Source organism: Balaenoptera physalus (assembly GCF_965194825.1).
Source record: "Balaenoptera physalus genome assembly, chromosome: 12".
NCBI classification, from domain to species: Eukaryota; Metazoa; Chordata; class Mammalia; order Artiodactyla; family Balaenopteridae; genus Balaenoptera; species Balaenoptera physalus.
In genome coordinates this window covers 76,446,872-76,464,097 of record NC_138897.1, presented here as the reverse complement: position 1 = coordinate 76,464,097, position 17,226 = coordinate 76,446,872, and the positions used below count along the sequence as shown (strand labels likewise).

The following is a 17,226-nucleotide window of genomic DNA, read 5'->3' as shown; positions in this document are numbered from 1 at the left end:
AAAGGCAGAGAGCCCATGACTGCCCATTTCTGCAGGCCACTCCCCTCAGTCTCCATGCCAATACCCCCATATTCTCTCAGGTCTGGAAGTTCAGACTATGACTGAACCCCTGAGTAGACTTCCCAGACGCTGCAGAGGATGACAGTCGTGGGGCACTGCCCAGAGAGAAATGACTCAGAAACTTCCCATGAACACGGCCCAGAATGGACCACACAAATAACGAACCGCACAAATAGAGAGCAGCCTCCAAGGAACAGCCCTCCACAGGAACTAGGACCCTGTCTCACTGTCTTTCCATTCTCCCAGGATAACCGCCCAGGTGATAAATAAATACATGCTCAATCAGAATGAAAGTTCACAGGGTGTCCTCTAACTTTGGACGGCCTCTATGTTGGCGATCGAGTCTGCTCAGGCCAGAAAGTCATGATCAGTGCATGCCAGAATACAAAGAAAACCCGGTAACCATGAAAGCTTCCCAGGAAGCTAGGAAGGATCAGAAAGGTCATCTGGTCCAACGTCTTCCACACTGCAATCTTTTGCATTTCCCCTTCTGCCAGGTTAGAATACTACATACCTGATTTTGTCTGAATCTATCAACATTTAAGAGGAGGCTTATATCACTGCTGAAAACAGAAAACCAGTAGTACCTACCATAAGTGAAAGATAAATACAAACATAATGAAGGAAGAGCTTTTATCCCTTAGGAAACTGCAGCCCGAGACCTCTCCGCTGACTAATGAACGTGGAGCTGAGGCTGGGACTCGTGACACAGTTTGTATTTAAACCACCATTGTACCACCACAGACCAAGCTGGTCACCAAATACTGAGAGAAACAGACCCCTGTTCACTACCACCTCCAGGTCAAAGAACCCACCAGGGGTTGAACAAGAACGAGCATGAGAACACCACCAAAGGATACTCAGAAATTCTGGGTGCAGAGTAAGAATCTGTCAAGAGCCTGATCTGGCCACCCTCACCACCTCAGAGATTCCAAATGGGAAATGCTAGGTGGCTACCAGTCAGAATCGGAGGCTTGGATGCTGGTCGCAGTTGAGCCTCCAGCTTGCTAGCTGGTCTTGGAAACGTCCCCTCTCCTCTCTGGCCACAGTCTTCTCATCTGTAAACTGAGGCACTGGACTCCATGGTCTCCAGGTGCCCCCTTCCAGCTCTGAGGCTGCACCAGGTCATCTCACCTGCTCTCTCCAAAGCAGGCAGCCCCGCCACAAGTCTGGGACTCACCAATGGAGCACCAGAAGACCACCCTGATTTCAGCTTCCAAAGTACCAGGAGATAAGGACCAAAAAGCCACAGTCCTTTTAGACCCAGAAGCCTCTCTACACAACAGACTCAGAACTCTAGATTCACGAGCATCCCTCACCACAGCAGCTCAGTGACGTGAGCAGGGAGAGGAGGCCAGCTCACCACCACTTTTTCACTCAGTTACATCATTTTACATAGTGTCCCAGAAGAGCAGCTTGCTGCCAGCAGCACTGTGCCTTGTTGGCCTCAGTTCCAAGACCTTCCCCATGATCTAGTGCTTCATCCTCTCCATATACATCTGCTCTCTTCTTCATAGGGTGGAGCCTGCTTGTGAGGGCCACATTATGGCCCTTCTTTGTCATTCCAGCTCAAGCACCCGACACGTTTCTTTAAAAATATATATATATATTTTTTAAATTAAGGACTATGTGTATAGATGTGGAAAGACAACCATAAGTCAGGTTCACTGATGGATTTTAATGACAGTCCCCTGATATGATGATTTGGAAGCATACAGCACCAACAACAAAGCATCCTCACCCTAAAACATAGCTCTAATCAAGTCTCTAAAGCAAAGTACCCGGTTACAGAAAATATGGGCATAGATCCATGTGTTAAACAACTCCAGGAAGATGCAATCAGCAAATCCAGAATGTGGGACTTTCTACAGGACAAATAATCAAAATTCTCCAAAAAATAAACAGCATGGGTGGGGTGTGGAGTTACAAATTGAGACTTGAGACATACCAACCACTGGCAGTATGTGGATCTCATTGGAACCAGATTCACACAATTCAACTGAAAAAGACATGTGTGAGGTGAATGACAAAAATTGATTTAGCCTGGGTATTAGTTTATATTAAAGAATTACTGTTAGATTTATTGGGTATGATAGTGGCATATTTAAAATTTTTTCATCTGCTAGATACGTATGCTTAAGTATTTATGAAGGAATGATAAGATGTTTGGGATCTGCTTTAAAATACCCCAGGGGGAAAAGTGAAAGTAGAGAGAAAAGAAACAAGAACAAGGAAGTTGATGGTTGTTGGAGCTGGATGATGAATGGAGGTTCATTGCATCAGTTTATTTTTGTGTGCTTGAAAATTTTCCATTATAAAAGATACTTTTTAAAAAGGTCAGGTTGCAGAAGAGTATGTGTATGAATTTATTTAGGTGAGAATAAAGTACAGAAATGAGGATATATTTTGCAAAGAAAATGTCTACAAGGCACACACTAAACTATCAACAGTTATTTCTGGGATTAGGAGGGCTGGGGAACTTTGAATTTTATATTCTTATCCTGTTTCAGTGTTTTATGACAAGCAGATATTACTTTTACAATAACATTTTTGAAAAAGTAAACTGTAAAATGTATGTACAATATTACATTTGTTAAAACAATAATGAATATAAATATTAGAAAATGTCTTTAAAAATGTGGAAGAACATACCAAACTATTAATAGTGATTATCTCTGTACTGGTGGGGGCTCAGAGGTCCTCCGTGTTTATAAAACTGACATTTTTACCTGTATTAATTCTAAAATCAGACAAAAGAATAACAGTGCATTTAAAAACTTTTTTTCCCTGATGTTCTAGTTCTCCCCAATCCTGAAAGGTTCTGTACTGAAGTCCTGGCTCCACCACTGACTAGCCATGTAGCTCTGGGAAATCCCTTAATGGCCTGAGTATCTTTTCTCACCTGAAAAATGAGAATGTCATACCTCCTACAGGGCTGCTAAGGTGGCCATATGCGATAACACAGTGACCTGGAGGACCCACCAAGGTAAGAGGGGGCCACTGCTGCAGGGGAGATGCACATACATGCACTTACCCTGGTTCGCTGCCCTCTCCACTCACTGGCCCAACAAGGCTCTGCACAGTGCATTTTCCTACACACAGGCCTAAGGGGACAATCAGGGTCATGGTAGGTGTCAGGGTAGGAATGGCCAGGGGACAGTAATAGGTCAACTCAGAGTTTGCAGGGAATAGCAGTCATGCATTAGGCCATGCACTGGGACAGGCCTGCATGTCCCAACTCTAGGCAGACCATATCACGCTCATTCTAATTCTTAGCAGACTGACCACGTGGTCCCTACCCGAGCTCTAGAGCTTCATCCTGGTAGGCACGCAAATATTTTCTGAGTGAGTGGGCACAGGCACGTGTGACTGGTTTTGGTCAACTCCCAGGCCGGCTGCTCACATAACCTCTCTTTTACATATCCTGGGCCCTGTCACTGGAGCCTCCTCTCCTCACCTCCTACCTTCCCTCACACACAGGAACCTCACCACGCCAGGGCAGCAAGGCAGAAATGAGCAGCCTTCCCTGAGGACTGTCCACTGAGCACCTGCAGGACAACAAAATGTGGACACAGCCTCATGGGCCCAGCAGGACTGGGACACTGCCCTAGAGAACAGAGGACCCTAGTTGGCTCAGAAACTGGACAGAGCAGAAAGGAAGCTGGCCCTGAGCCTATCTGAGCTGCCATGCTGTTAAAAGCTCTCCTGCTCCCTGTAAGGCCTATGGATTTGGACCTGACCACACAGTAGCCTTCTTGTGGCTGGTTCTGTGCCCCTGTCCCTACCCTGACCATTCTTCACTCCTGAGCTGAATTCACTTTCTAGTTTTCAAAGCACATTCACACCTACTACCACTTCTGACCCTCACTCCATTTTACAGAGGACATCAGGCCAGGGATGTTAGAGGACTTACCCAAGGCCAGGCCATCATACATGTAATTCTGTGCCCAATTCAGACTTTCCAACACATCAGCACTCTTTTCACTCTTACCTGTTACCCTTTAACATGCAACTTTACAAAATTAAATACCTGGTCTTTGTTTTCCCTCAAATTCACAGTGCAATGCTCTTAACTTCTGTGTTCTTTGAAGTGAGTGCAAAGCAAACTCACCACTCATCCATTTATGCGTGAAACCAAAGGATCTCTAGTACCAACTACAATCGAGGCCTGGTGCTACCAACTGGGGTGAAAGGGGTAAAAAAGAGCAAGACCACATTGAACCCCTGGAGTCTAGAATAGGAGCTAATTGTAAGAATTCTTAACAAGGAGCTCCATCAAATTTGCCTCTTTTTCCTAAACAAGGCACCCTCCCAGAGATCTGGTTCCTAGACCCCCTCGGTGATTTAAATAGGACCTGGAACTGGCTACAGCCCAAGAATCTATATTTTTAAATAAGTGTCCCACCTTCCACTCCAGAAGATTCTCTGATGAAGAGTTTTGGAAAATCAGTTCTTAAGGGGAGACTCTACCAAAAGCACAAAGCAATACAGCACAGCACAGCAAAGCACAGAGTTTGGGAGGGACAGTAACCATAGGGCTTGTCCTTCAGAATACCCAGCCCCCAACTACAGCCCACAGGGACTATGAAGAGGTCAGATAAACTTGGGGGGTGGGGGACAAGTCTGCTGAGATCTCAAGACCACCCAGCACCTGGCCCATCTGGGACAAAGCTGATCATTTAAGAAACAAGCTCACAGCTTGTTTTGAAAAACATCCCTGAAGTTGAGATGTCCACGGCAGCACATTTGGTGCTGGAACGAAGGCAGATTTGTGATAGTTAATGATCTCTTAGGAACGCAGAGCCTGGCAGTTGAAGTTGCTTGACCCAGCATCCTCACTCCTATTACCTTCCCAGAGCTAACCTGGCCCACCTCACAGGAACTGAGCAAGGGAGAGAAACTGAGAGCTGCATATCCCTCAAGGAATCACCAGGGAACGTGACCTCACGAGGAAATCTCTTTGTAGTATTCTTGTGTTCAGTTCTCAGGTTCTAGAGAACCGCAGGTATTCATAATCTGCCTTCTCTGCCCCTTCAGCTCTAAGAATTCCTGGACCAGGGTGTATAGAGGCATCTGGAAATGGTGATTCTAATTATGAAGATTACAAATTTGGATGATAAATAACTGGCATGATGTGAGAGGTGACCCAGCAGAAGTCCTGTTCCTGTGGGCACACGCGTGTTCGTACAGAAGCTTTCTGCCGGAACGGTGGCGAGCCCCAGCCTGTCTTCACTGCTCATTAGGCTGCTGCAGGATCACACGTAGGCAGAGGTGGGACTCGCATTCTGAGAATGTCTACATCACACTCACAGAAGGTTAGAGTGGGAGGAAATCTGAGTAAGCTGATTGGAACTTGGAACACACAGAATCCAGGCTCTAAAATTTTGGAGTCTAAATGGAGTTTCGGTCCCTAGGCTATAGCTCAGAGGCCTGGCCCTCAAGTATAGGACCAAGGACCTGAACAGCCTTTCAGGTCCAGAAGAACAGAAGAGGCTGAGCAAATGGCCTCTTTTCCTTAGGGCTGCACTGGTCTTTTTCTCTGGTATCCTCTAACCTCTCTATCTGTACAACTAACCCCACACCTACCTTCAAAGATTTATTAATGATCCTATTTACCAGGCATTCAAGGGTTTCAGTCTAAAAGGGGATAGAGGTAAGTAAACCAACAAGGCAGCCCAGTGTGCTGCGTGCTGACAGTGGTGTGTACAGAGTGCCTGAGGGCAGGGCTTGCTGGGGAGGACAGAGACGCAGCACACAGGACAAGTGGATAACTCAATTTGCCAAGTTCAGTGTGGCTGGAGCCCAGAGAACATGTTGGGGTGGTAGGGCAGCAAGGGCTGCAATTGAGGCAGGAAGAAAGGCCTGGAAATCCTCATGCCTTCAGCCCCTGCCTGTCGAGCTCACATTGCCTGCTGAGCCACCAAACCCAGACCCGCCTAACCTTCCAAATGGTTCCATGATTCCAATGTCTCTTTCTCTCCCCATCCAGTTCCCATCCCCTGCTAAATAAACTGGTAAATTCACATGACAGATTACAAGGCCACTAAAAATTACGCTTCCATAGGATTTTGCCTATATGGGAATTTTAATTATATAAAATAATGTTAAATGAAAATAGCAGGATAGAAAATTGTATACCAAATTGAACATACTGTATGATATTAACAGGTTAAAAGATACAGAAAAAAATTGGAAGGGGCCCAAATATTAACTGTAGTAGTCTTTGGATAACGGAATCATGGGCAAATTTTTAAAGCTTTTTTCACACTTAACTGTACTTTCCACTTTTTCCATAGTAAGTACTATGTTATTAAGACTCAGAAAAAATATGGGAAGATGTTAAAGGTCCCAGATCATCAGATCTCAACAGGGGACAAAATGGAAAGCAATCTGATTAAAGAAATCTACACTAAGGTGTGATGAGCCTCAGTATAATAATTCTCTCAGAAATTTTCACATTTTTAAATTTTATTGAGTTATATATATATTTTTTTTTTAAAGGAAGGAAATTTTTTTTAAAATATTTTATTTATTTATTTATTTATTTATTTATTTATTTATTTATTTTTGGCTGTGTTGGGTCTTCGTTTCTGTGCGAGGGCTTTCTCTAGTTGTGGCAAGCGGGGGCCACTCTTCATCGTGGTGCGCGGGCCTCTCACTATCGCGGCCTCTCTTGTTGCGGAGCACAGGCTCCAGACGCGCAGGCTCAGTAGTTGTGGCGCACGGGCCCAGTTGCTCCACGGCATGTGGGATCTTCCCAGACCAGGGCTTGAACCCGTATCCCCTGCATTAGCAGGCAGACTCTCAACCACTGCGCCACCAGGGAAGCCCTTGAGTTATATTTTTAATAAGTAACACATTCACATGGCTCAATTCAAAAGGTACAAAAGGGGGCTTCCCTGGTGGCGCAGTGGTTGAGAGTCTGCCTGCCAATGCAGGGGACACGGGTTCGAGCCCTGGTCTGGGAAGATCCCACATGCCGCGGAGCAACTGGGCCCGTGCGCCACAACGACTGAGCCTGCGCGTCTGGAGCCTGTGCTCCGCAACAGGAGAGGCTGCGACAGTGAGAGGCCCGCGCACCGCGATGAAGAGTGGCCCCCGCTTGCCACAACTAGAGAAAGCCCTCGCACAGAAACGAAGACCCAACACAGCCATAAATAAATAAATAAATAAATAAAAATTTAAAAAACAAACAAACAAAAAAAGGTACAAAAGGATATATACTGAAAAGTCTCTCTCTCCCATCCCTGGAACCTAGTCATCCTGTTCCCTGCCTTGGAGACCAATGGTACCAGACTATATCTTTAGGACACATTCCAGAAGTAGAACTACTGGGTCAAAGGGTATCTATATTTGTAATTCTGTATCAAATACCCTCCAAAAAGGATGTGCCAATTTTTAGTCCCATGAAAAATACGTAAGAGTGCTTGTTACCCCCATCTTTGCCAATGATATGTATGTTTTCAAAAGAGAACGCATAAGTAGCATGAGAAACATAGGGTAATTTTGGCAGTTTGGGAAGGTATTTTAAATTCACTAATTCACTCGCTAATTAGTTATTAAAATCCATTATGTTCCATGCACTATGCTAGGCCCTAGAGATAACAATTTCCAAACGTAACACATATCTGAGTGGGAATTCTAGGGTCAGCTGTTCCTACTTCTTCGCATTGTCTTCCATTATTTCTTTTTTCTTTCGCGTGTGTGTGTGTGTGTGTGTGTGTGTGTGTGTGTGTGTGTGTGTATGTACGCGTGGCACGCGGGATCTTACTTCCTCAACCAGGGATCGAACCCAAGCCCCTTGCAGTGGAAGTGCGGAATCTCAACAACTGGACCACCAGAGAAGTTTCATTTTCCGTTATTTCTAAATCAAAAGTGTTTTTGTTTGTTTTGTTTTAAGCTTCAATGATTTTTCTTAAAGTTTACCAGGTTTCATAAGTTAAGGGTGAAGTAGGATTCGGATTACCCCAGCACAAACTTTCGAGGGTCATCCAAGAGGCTGCCTTCTGTCATTCCTTGTATCACTGTCTTAAAATGTTCCTTAACCTATTATGGACTTTTGTCCTTAAAAATTATCATGGCACAGGGACTTCCTTGGTGGCACAGTGGATAAGACTCCGCGCTTCCAATGCAGGGGCCCTGCGTTCGATGCCTGGTCAGGGAACTAGATTCCACATGCATGCCGCAACTAAGAGTTTGCATGACACAACTAAGGAGCCCGTGTGCCGCAAATAAGGAGCTGGGGAGCCACAACTTAGGAATCTTGGAGCTGCAACTAAGGAGCCCTCCTGCCTCAACTAAGATCTGGCGCAAACAAACAAATAAATATTAAAAAAAAATTATCATGGCACAGGGACTTCCCTGGTGGCGCAGTGGTTTAGAATCCGCCTGCCAATTCAGGGGACACAGGTTTGATCCCTGGCCCGGGAAGATCCCACATATCGCGGAGCAACTAAGCCTGTGTGCCACAACTACTGAACCTGCGCTCTAGAGCCCGTAAGCCACAACTACTGAGCCCTCGTGCCACAACTACTAAAGTCTGCATGCCTAGAGCCCATGCTCCGCAACAACAGAAGCCACCGCAATGAGAAGCACGCGCACCACAATGAAGAGTAGCCCCTGCTCGCTGCAACTAGAGAGAGCCCGCGCGCAGCAATGAAGATCCAACGCAGCCAAAAATAAATAAATTAATTAACTAAATTAAAAAAAAAATTATCATGGCACAGAGGAATATGATGGCTCTGGGTTCAAATCTCAGCTCCACTACTTACTCTGTGACTTCAGTCATTATTTTCTCTCCAAGCCTTTACTCATCCGTTAAAATGGGGCAGTTACCTTCCTCACAAGATAGTTGTAGGGATTAACGAGGTAAAACAGTAAGGGACTAGCACAGTGCCTGGCACATAGTTAAGTGTTCAAGAAATGTTAATCGCTCCTCCACTGTGAGGTCTCACAGAGTACAATGAAGGTGTGACTGCTTCTTCATACTCCCCACGGAGCTATGCAATCAGCAGGTATTTGGTTAACTTGCTGAATGAATGAGTCACAACTTCCCTTTCTGAATGAGCATCGCTCCTTGAAGGCATTGTAGGTGAGACATCAGAACTGTGTATGAGGAAATCCAGAACAGGACACAGTTTGATCTGGGCAAAATCAGATTTTCCCCAAAAGTGTCAAAATCAGGAGGCACTTGTTCTATCTATTATCACTATAAAAAACATCAGCTAACACTCTGCTCAGCCCTTTACATGAATCATCTCATTTAATCGTTACAACCTGCCTTTGAGGTAAACACTGCTTATCATCTTCAGCATCCCCTGGGATGTTAGATTAAGGCGCAGAGTAGTTAGGTCACTTGTCCGTGTCACAGAGCCAGTCAAAGGCAAAGTTTTCAACTCCTAAGCCAATGTGCTTAAGTACCTCAGTGATCTGTTTGTGTGTCTATCTCCTCAAGCCCAGACCCAGCTTCCAGGTGCCTTGCTCAGCACAGGGCTAGACACCTCAAGAACACCTCATAAATGTGCATGGGCTGATGGCTCTGATGCCCAGGACTGCTTAGAAGTGTACAACTCAAGATAAGTCAATGTAGCCAACTAAAGTTGTAGAAAATCAGTGTCCTAAAAGAATAAGACATTCTTCAGTGATGTTTTTCAGAACTGGAAATGTTACATAACTGTTTCAGAGTAATTTTTTCTTAAGTATTGTCCAAAACTCTTAAACAAATGAAAAAAAAAAAAGATCAGGGATATGCAACCAGAAAAAGTTCAGGTTTCCCCAAATTAGTACTGACCTGTATTAGAGATTATGCTACTCACATAGAGGATTAATTATTCACTGAACTGTCTTGCTCACTCTAGTTAGACACCTCCTAGAGTCACATGCACAGTGCCTGACACAGAGTACATGTTCAATAAATGTATGTCAATAAATGATGGGAATTTGCCAATTTCAATTCAAACCAATATAACTGGATAAAATATTGTATTAAAGGAAGCTCTTCAGACTGGACAGATCCTAGTTAAGGGCTGTAAATTTCGAGTATAATACAGTGAGAGGACAAACCTGGAGCCAGAGGACCTAGTCTGATGCTCAGCTCTGCCACTCAGCTAAGCCAGGGTCCTCACCTGCAAATGGGGTAATTGTGTCTGTCCTTCGTCATCAGAGAAGTTTTCAAAGTGAGAGTTTTGCTTTTGTTTTCACGCAGTCAGTAAATTCTTATTAAATTCAGATTCTATAAAATCTTATTAATTCAAATTTTATTTGCAGCTGAGCTGAAGACCTCTGAAATACTCTAAAGGTAGAGTATCAAGAAAATGAATAAGGTCGACAAGGTTTAACCAACTAAGGAGAAAACTTTCTAAGAGTTTTAATAACATCGGCATATACTTGACAAAAACAATGATCTCACTTCTCCTTTCAATAGGAGGTCCCAAGGAGGACCATCAGGAGAGCATTTATAAGATAGACCAGCGGAGTTCCCTGGTGGTCTAGAGGTTAGGATTTGGCACTTTCACTGCTGTGACCCGGGCTCAATCCCTGATTGGGGAACTGAGATCCTGCAAGCCTCGCGGCCAAAAAAAAAAGACACTATGAACAAAGTAAGAAGGCAACTCACAGAATGGGAGAAAATATCTGCCAATCATATGTCAGAGGGATCAATATCCTGAATACATAGAGAACTCCTAAAACTCAACAACAAAAAAATGAACAATCCAATTCAAAAATGGGCAAAGGACTTGAATAGACATTTCCCCAAAGAACATATACGAATGGCCAATAACAACATGAAAAGATGCTCAACATCACTAATTATTAGGGAAATGCAAATCAAAACTATGAGATACCATCTCATATCCATTAGGATGGCTACTATTTAAAAAAAAAAAACAGAAAACAAGTGTTGGTGAGGAGGTGGAAAAAATCAGAACCCTTGTGCACTTTTGGTGGGAATGTAAAATGATTCAGCTGCTGCAGAAAATTCTAGGGCAGTTCCTGTATCTTCCAAAATGTCTAATATGAGCACATATTACTTTCACAATTAGAATTACTGGGGTGTGTGTGTCTGAGTGTGTGTGTTTTCAAGATAGTCTAGTTAGAGTCAAATGCTCTGGGGTCAAGAGAAGCGTGGGTGCACTGGTAGCTCTGCCACCTCAGGCAGCTGCCCAAGGCTATCACCAGTCCCGAGCGTTTCCAACTACCACTGACTCCTCGACTCCCTGCCTGTGACCAGACAAACACAAGAGCAGCTCCCAAATTACAGGATCTCCTAGTGGTCTTATCACATCTGGGATGATGCTGTAGTACCCCTTTCACTTGACATGGCCCCCCCAGCTATGCATGGTCAGCAGTGGTTGGGGTTGAACCAAGCTCTGAGTGGTCAGCAGTTTCAGACGTACAACTCACTCTGCACTTCAACATGTCCAAATCCAACTGCCTTCAGGTCACGGAGTTACTGGCACTGCCTCAGATTTTGCAGTTCAGCTCTCACTGAATTACTTCAAGGGGCTTCAGGGGATCTGCAAACTCTGAATATTTACATGTAAAATTATACATGATGACAAGTAACTCAATTACAAAAGGGCAAAGGATCTGAATAGACATTTCTCCAAAGAAGAAATGACCAACGTGCGCACGTGAAAAGCTGTTCAACACCATCTAGCCTTAGGGAAATGTAAATAAAACTACAATGAGATGCCACTTCACACCCACTAGGGTGGAAAAAAAAAATAATAATAAAGGACAATAACAAATGTTGAAGAGGGTGTGGAGAAAATGGAATCCTCATATATTGCTAATGAAAATGTAAAATGGTGGACTTCCCTGGTGGCGCAGTGGTTAAGAATCCGCCTGCCAATGCAGGGGACATGGGTTCAATCCCTGGTCCAGGAAGATCCCACATGCCATGGAGCAACTAAGCCTGTGTGCCACAACTACTGAAGTTCACGTGCCTAGAACCAGTGCTCTGCAACAAAGACCCAACACAGCCCAAAATAAATAAATAAATAAATTTATTAAAAAAAAAGAAGAAAATGTAAAATAGTGAGCTGCTGTGGAAAACAGTTCGGCAGGCAAAAAGTTAAAAATAGAGTTGCCATATGACCCAGCAAGTTCACTCCTACGTAAACACATTTAAGAGAACTGAAAATATGTTCAAACAAAAATTTGTACATGAATGTTCAGAGCAGCATGTCATAACAACTAAAAGACAGAAACAACTTAAATGTCAATCAACTGACAAATGGATAAACAAAACACAGTATATCCCTACAGTGGAATATTACTCAGCCATAAGAAGGACTGAAGTACTGACATATGCTATGACATGGATGAACCCCAAAAACATTACGCTTAATGAAAGAAGCCAGACATAAAAGGCCACATACATGTGATTCCAGATTAGTGGTTGCCAGGGGATGGCAAGAGGGGAGACTAGGGAGAAACTGCTAACATGTACCGGGCTTCTTCGGAAGATGAAAATGTTCTGGAACTAAGACAGTGGTGATGGTTGCATAACTTTGTCAACATTCACACTTTAAAATGGTGAATTTTATATGTGAATTCTACCTCAAAAAAATAAATTTGAGAGACAGTCTACAAAATAATTGGCCAGTTCTCTTCAAAAGTTTAGTCATGAAAGACAAAAAAGGCTGAGGAACTGTCTCAGATTTAAGAGACTAAGGAGACTTGATACTAAATGCAATGTGGGAAAATGGATTGGATCCTGGAGCAGAAAAAGGACATTAGTGGGACAAATGGCAAAACTTAAATAAAGCCTATAGCTTAGTTAGTAGTACTGTATTTATGTTAAATTTATTAGACAATGTTATGGTTATGTAAATGTTAACATTAGGGAAAGTTGGGTAAAGAGTATACAGGAAGTTTGTGTATTATTTCTGGAAGTCTAAAATTATTTCAAAGTAAAAAAGAAAGTACATGGTGCAGGTCAGGGGGTTGGCAATTTCTTTTCTGAAAAGCACTGTACATTAAATACTTTAGACTTTGCGGACCATATGGTCTTTGGGGCAACTCTGCTGCCAAAAACAGTATATAAATTAAAGGGTGTGGCTGTGTTCCAATACAACCTTATTTATAGAAACTTGGTTCGATTTTCCTAAAATGCTGATTTAGGTACTTTCTTAAGAGGAAAATTTCAGATTGAGAAGTTTTAAAGACACCACTAAATTACAATCATTTTACTCAACACCTGGATAATATCTGAATAAGCATTTCACAACTTTCTTTACATCCTAGGAAACACAAACAAAAAAGGGAGGAAGATAAACACAGGCAGGAAGTCTTGGCTCAAACCCAACCTTTTTTTGACAGGGGCATTCCAGCAGGATTGGGTCAATATGGAACCTCTGTTCTATAGGGCAACGTAAGCATTCTAACAGGTTTCTAAAAAGTGATCTGCTTGGAGTTTTGTAAATCACAAAATAAGGAGCTCTGATGTTTAATTAGAAAACTAAATTTATGCTAGAAGCATTATCTGCAGATTACATGTGAGGATGAACTGGCAAGTCAAGTCCATCTCAGGACTGGTTTTAAATGTTGATGAAGTTAGCCAACAGATTGCAAAAACTCTCTCAGTAGACACAACATCTATAACAACACACTGCTGGAGAGAGGATTAAAGAGGGATTTATGTCCTGGAGCTGGGGGAGGCTGGCTTGAACAGCCTCCTTCCAACCCATATTCCAAAGAGTTCACTGGCTTCTCCTCATCAAAGTCTTCAGATTCATTTCCAAGTTATTCTAAGAAAATAAGCTACAAACTGATGGGGTGGGGACTCTGCTTAGTTATTCATTCAACAAACATTTAAGGAGCCCTTATCAGGTGGGCCATTCCAAAGTCCTTGAAAAGAAGGATGGTACACAGGACAGGAAGAGATTACATAAGTTCAAACCCACTGGCCTCACTTCTGGAGATGTAGGCTGGGGGGATGGAGATGTCAAGAAAAGAGGGCAGAAAAAAAGAAGGCAGCACCAGAAAGACTCAAAGTAACTACTCAGATTTAGACATTTTCAAGTTGAAAAGGACCTCCATCTAATAACTCCTTTGACAGGGAGTTCACTACCTCTGGAGGCAATCCATTCCATTGCTGGTCACCTGTGGCCAGCATTAAGTTCTTCTATTAAATCAAAATTTTGTCTTCCTGTAGAATCCACCTATTGATCCTAGTTTCTGCCTCTTTCAACCGCAAAGATGAAGTGGAAGCCCTCTTCACCATAACAATCTTTTCTGTTTTTGATGAGATTTTTTTGTTTTGTTTTCCCTTCCATTGCTCTCTTTTCTGGGCTAAACATTCTCGCCAGCCCCCCCGCCCCGCCCCCCAAAGATCCTGAACAAGTTCCAGCTGCCTCAAAGCAAAGAATGCATATCTAGAACTCACAGCAAGAAAGCACTTAAGATCAGTGGGCTTCAAACATCGGTATGCAGAGGACCCCCGAGGAGTATGTTCAAAATGTAGTTTCCCTGGTTGCGACCCAGATTCTAAATCAGAGTCTTATTTGAGTCCTGCACTGTGAAGTATGCACCGTAGGGCGTTTCAAAGCAGAGGCTGTGAGAACCATATTTAGAGATACACTGCCCTGTTTTACAAATGAGGAAACTGAGGCCCGACACAGCGAAAGGATTTGGCCCATAAAGCACAACTGGCTGTCGGCGACGAAGTCTCAAAGTCAGGTCTCTTACTCCCAAGCCCAACTCTATTCAGCGCGCTTCCGGGCCTCGGCCTCTCCAATCGGGGCAAACTCATTAAAAGCACCTCCACATGAGAGAGGGGCCTCGACTGGAAGTCAGAGTTAGAGTGAGTCCCTACCTGGAAAGGACCGCTTGTGGGGGCCTTTTCCCTACTTGGGGCCTCAGTTTCCCCAAACTGTAATCACTGGACGAAAGACCACAATACAAGCCTGACGTCCCTTCTGGGGCGAATGGCCCGGGCCAGAGCCGGACTTGTTGTGTCTGTGCTCCTGGGCTCAGGTGTCGCAGCCCGTGGGCCTGCTGAAGGCGGAACCCGGTCCCCGCCCGCGTCCCTCAACCTGGACGGCCCCCACCTGCAGCCCCAACCCCTCATGTACCTGCCCCTGCTCAGCTAACGCCGCCGAGGCCGCCCCAGCCTGTCCGTCCGTCGGCCGCCCAGCCAGTCCCTTAGCTGGGTCCGTCCGGCCGGCCGGACTTCAGATTCCTCCTACGCGGACCCTGGTCAGCTGACTCAGAGCCGCCGCTCTCCGGGGACTTCCGGCCACAACCGGAAAAGGTTGGTCCGCGCCGCTGTGCTTCGGCCCCAGATACTGGGCTCTAAGGTTCCGCCTGCTGGCAGGAAGCGGAAAAACACAGGGACCGTTTGGCAGCTTTTTAAAAAGCCTAAGTCCGGGCATGGAAAGCCCCAGACGTGCTTGCAACATTTTTGTTGGAACAGAGTGTAAGGATGATGGGAATCAGAATGATGGGAATATGTCATAGGACACAGGAGCTAACTTGAAGGAGATCCCACTGGCCAAATCTGGGCAATTTGAGCAAAACACATAATGATAGTAACAGAATATAACTGAATAAAATTATAACCCAATGACTCTTTACTGATATAAATAAGTGATTAAATAAATGGGGGAGAAGGGGAAATTCTTCCTTTTAGTAGAATGACAACTAGCAAATATGACGGAGTTAGAAAATCAGTAATGGACGGTAAAGCTGGAGGAACAGGATGGTTACACAGTAAAGGGTCTCCCATAGATTACTTATTGATTGCAAAGGGAAAATAGGAATTTCACAGAGGTGTAACCTCGCAGAACAAGTGAATCAAAATTATCAGAGTTAACATCACCAGTTATAGGTCAAGTAAATATCATGTGCTTCCTGGAAGGGACGAAATTTGAATATGGATCGTGGTTTAGGGGTTGGATATCAATGTTAAAATTTCTACATTTGGTCATTGTATTGTGGTTATGTTAAGAGAACTCCCTTGTTCTTAGGAAATATTCACTGAAGTATTTAGGGGTAAAAGGGCACAATGTCTCCAACTTAATTTCAAATGATTCGGAAAAAAATTCGGGTGTATAAAAATTGAGAGCATGATTTAAGCAAATGAGGCAAAATGTAAGCAAGTGGTGAATCTAGGTGAAAGGTATATGGAAGTTCCTTACGTAATTTTTGCAACTTTTCTTTAAGTTTCAGATGCCAACTAAAGAAGGTCTCTTGACACCCGGTTCTACAAGGATTGAGTCATTAGCCACCGTAGTCTCTGACCTTCAACACACAATGAAAGGAGTTCAGGGGCGAAGATCAGGAATGAGGCACTCTGTGCTCTGGGAAAACTGGCAGAACAGGTCTTCAGATGGTTAGATATTTTCAGGAGAAAATTTTAGGAGCCCAATTTCTTGCATATTTTCATACCTAGAAAGACACTAATGTCATTAACTGAGATATGTGTTCCTCGTGACTCACAGCAACCTTCTACTGAGATGTGTGCTTGATTGCACATACCCCTTCTCCAAAATCACATGTAAACCAACCTCGCCCACCTCTTTGGAGCAGTTCCTCAAAACTATCTAAGAGGCTGTCTACCCCTGGGCTATAGTCGTCAGTGAGTCCCCAAATAAAACTGAAACAGCTCTCACATTGTGCATTTTTATTTCAATGGACAATGATATAAAAATTAAAATTTACCCCCAGAATGAGGGGAGTGCCTTGGTTCTAGCCAATTTACTTATTTACCTATCAAACATTAATTTATATGCTGAGCACTGGTGATGCAGTAGGAAACAAGACAAGATCTTTGCTTTCATGCCTAGCAGGAAAAATATCAAACATACAATCACAAAACTAATGGGCTACTTGGCTTGAAAATATTAATAGCTAACATTTACCGAGCTTACCTAAGCACACACCACACAATGATTCATTTGATCCTCACAACAGCCCGGCAAATGGTTTTGGTGATTACCTCTGCTATACAAATGGGTAAAGGAAAACTTTTAAAAGTTTATGCAATTTTATCATTTAATTAACAGTTTTCAGATGACATACTGATAGGTGATAGAGCTGCAATTTGCACCCAGACATTGTTCTCTGGAGTTCTTTTTTTTTTTTTAATTTATTTTTGGCTGTGTCTTTGTTGCTGCACGTGGGCTTTCCCTAGTTGGGATGAGCGGGGGCTACCCTTCA

At 43.7% G+C, this 17,226-nt stretch overlaps 1 protein-coding gene and 1 long non-coding RNA gene across 6 annotated transcripts in view; one reads left to right on the top strand and one right to left on the bottom strand.

The window, feature by feature from the left end:
* LOC309639360 (E3 ubiquitin-protein ligase RNF185) overlaps positions 1-15,310 on the bottom strand; it is an 88,962-nt gene extending 73,652 nt beyond the window's left edge. For 2 of the 5 annotated variants that reach the window (XM_082416461.1, XM_082416462.1), the window contains exon 1: positions 15,141-15,302. The gene's annotated coding sequence lies outside the window, so the exon portion shown is untranslated. Of the gene's footprint in view, positions 1-15,140 lie in introns of all 5 variants that reach the window. The other 3 variants (XM_082416466.1, XM_082416467.1, XM_082416460.1) reach the window with 3 other exon arrangements.
* On the top strand, positions 7-12,082 carry LOC309639364. Its single transcript, XR_014251623.1, has 2 exons — positions 7-6,941; positions 7,267-12,082. It is a non-coding gene; the product is annotated as an uncharacterized lncRNA (long non-coding RNA).
* Positions 15,311-17,226: the final 1,916 nt, after the last annotated feature.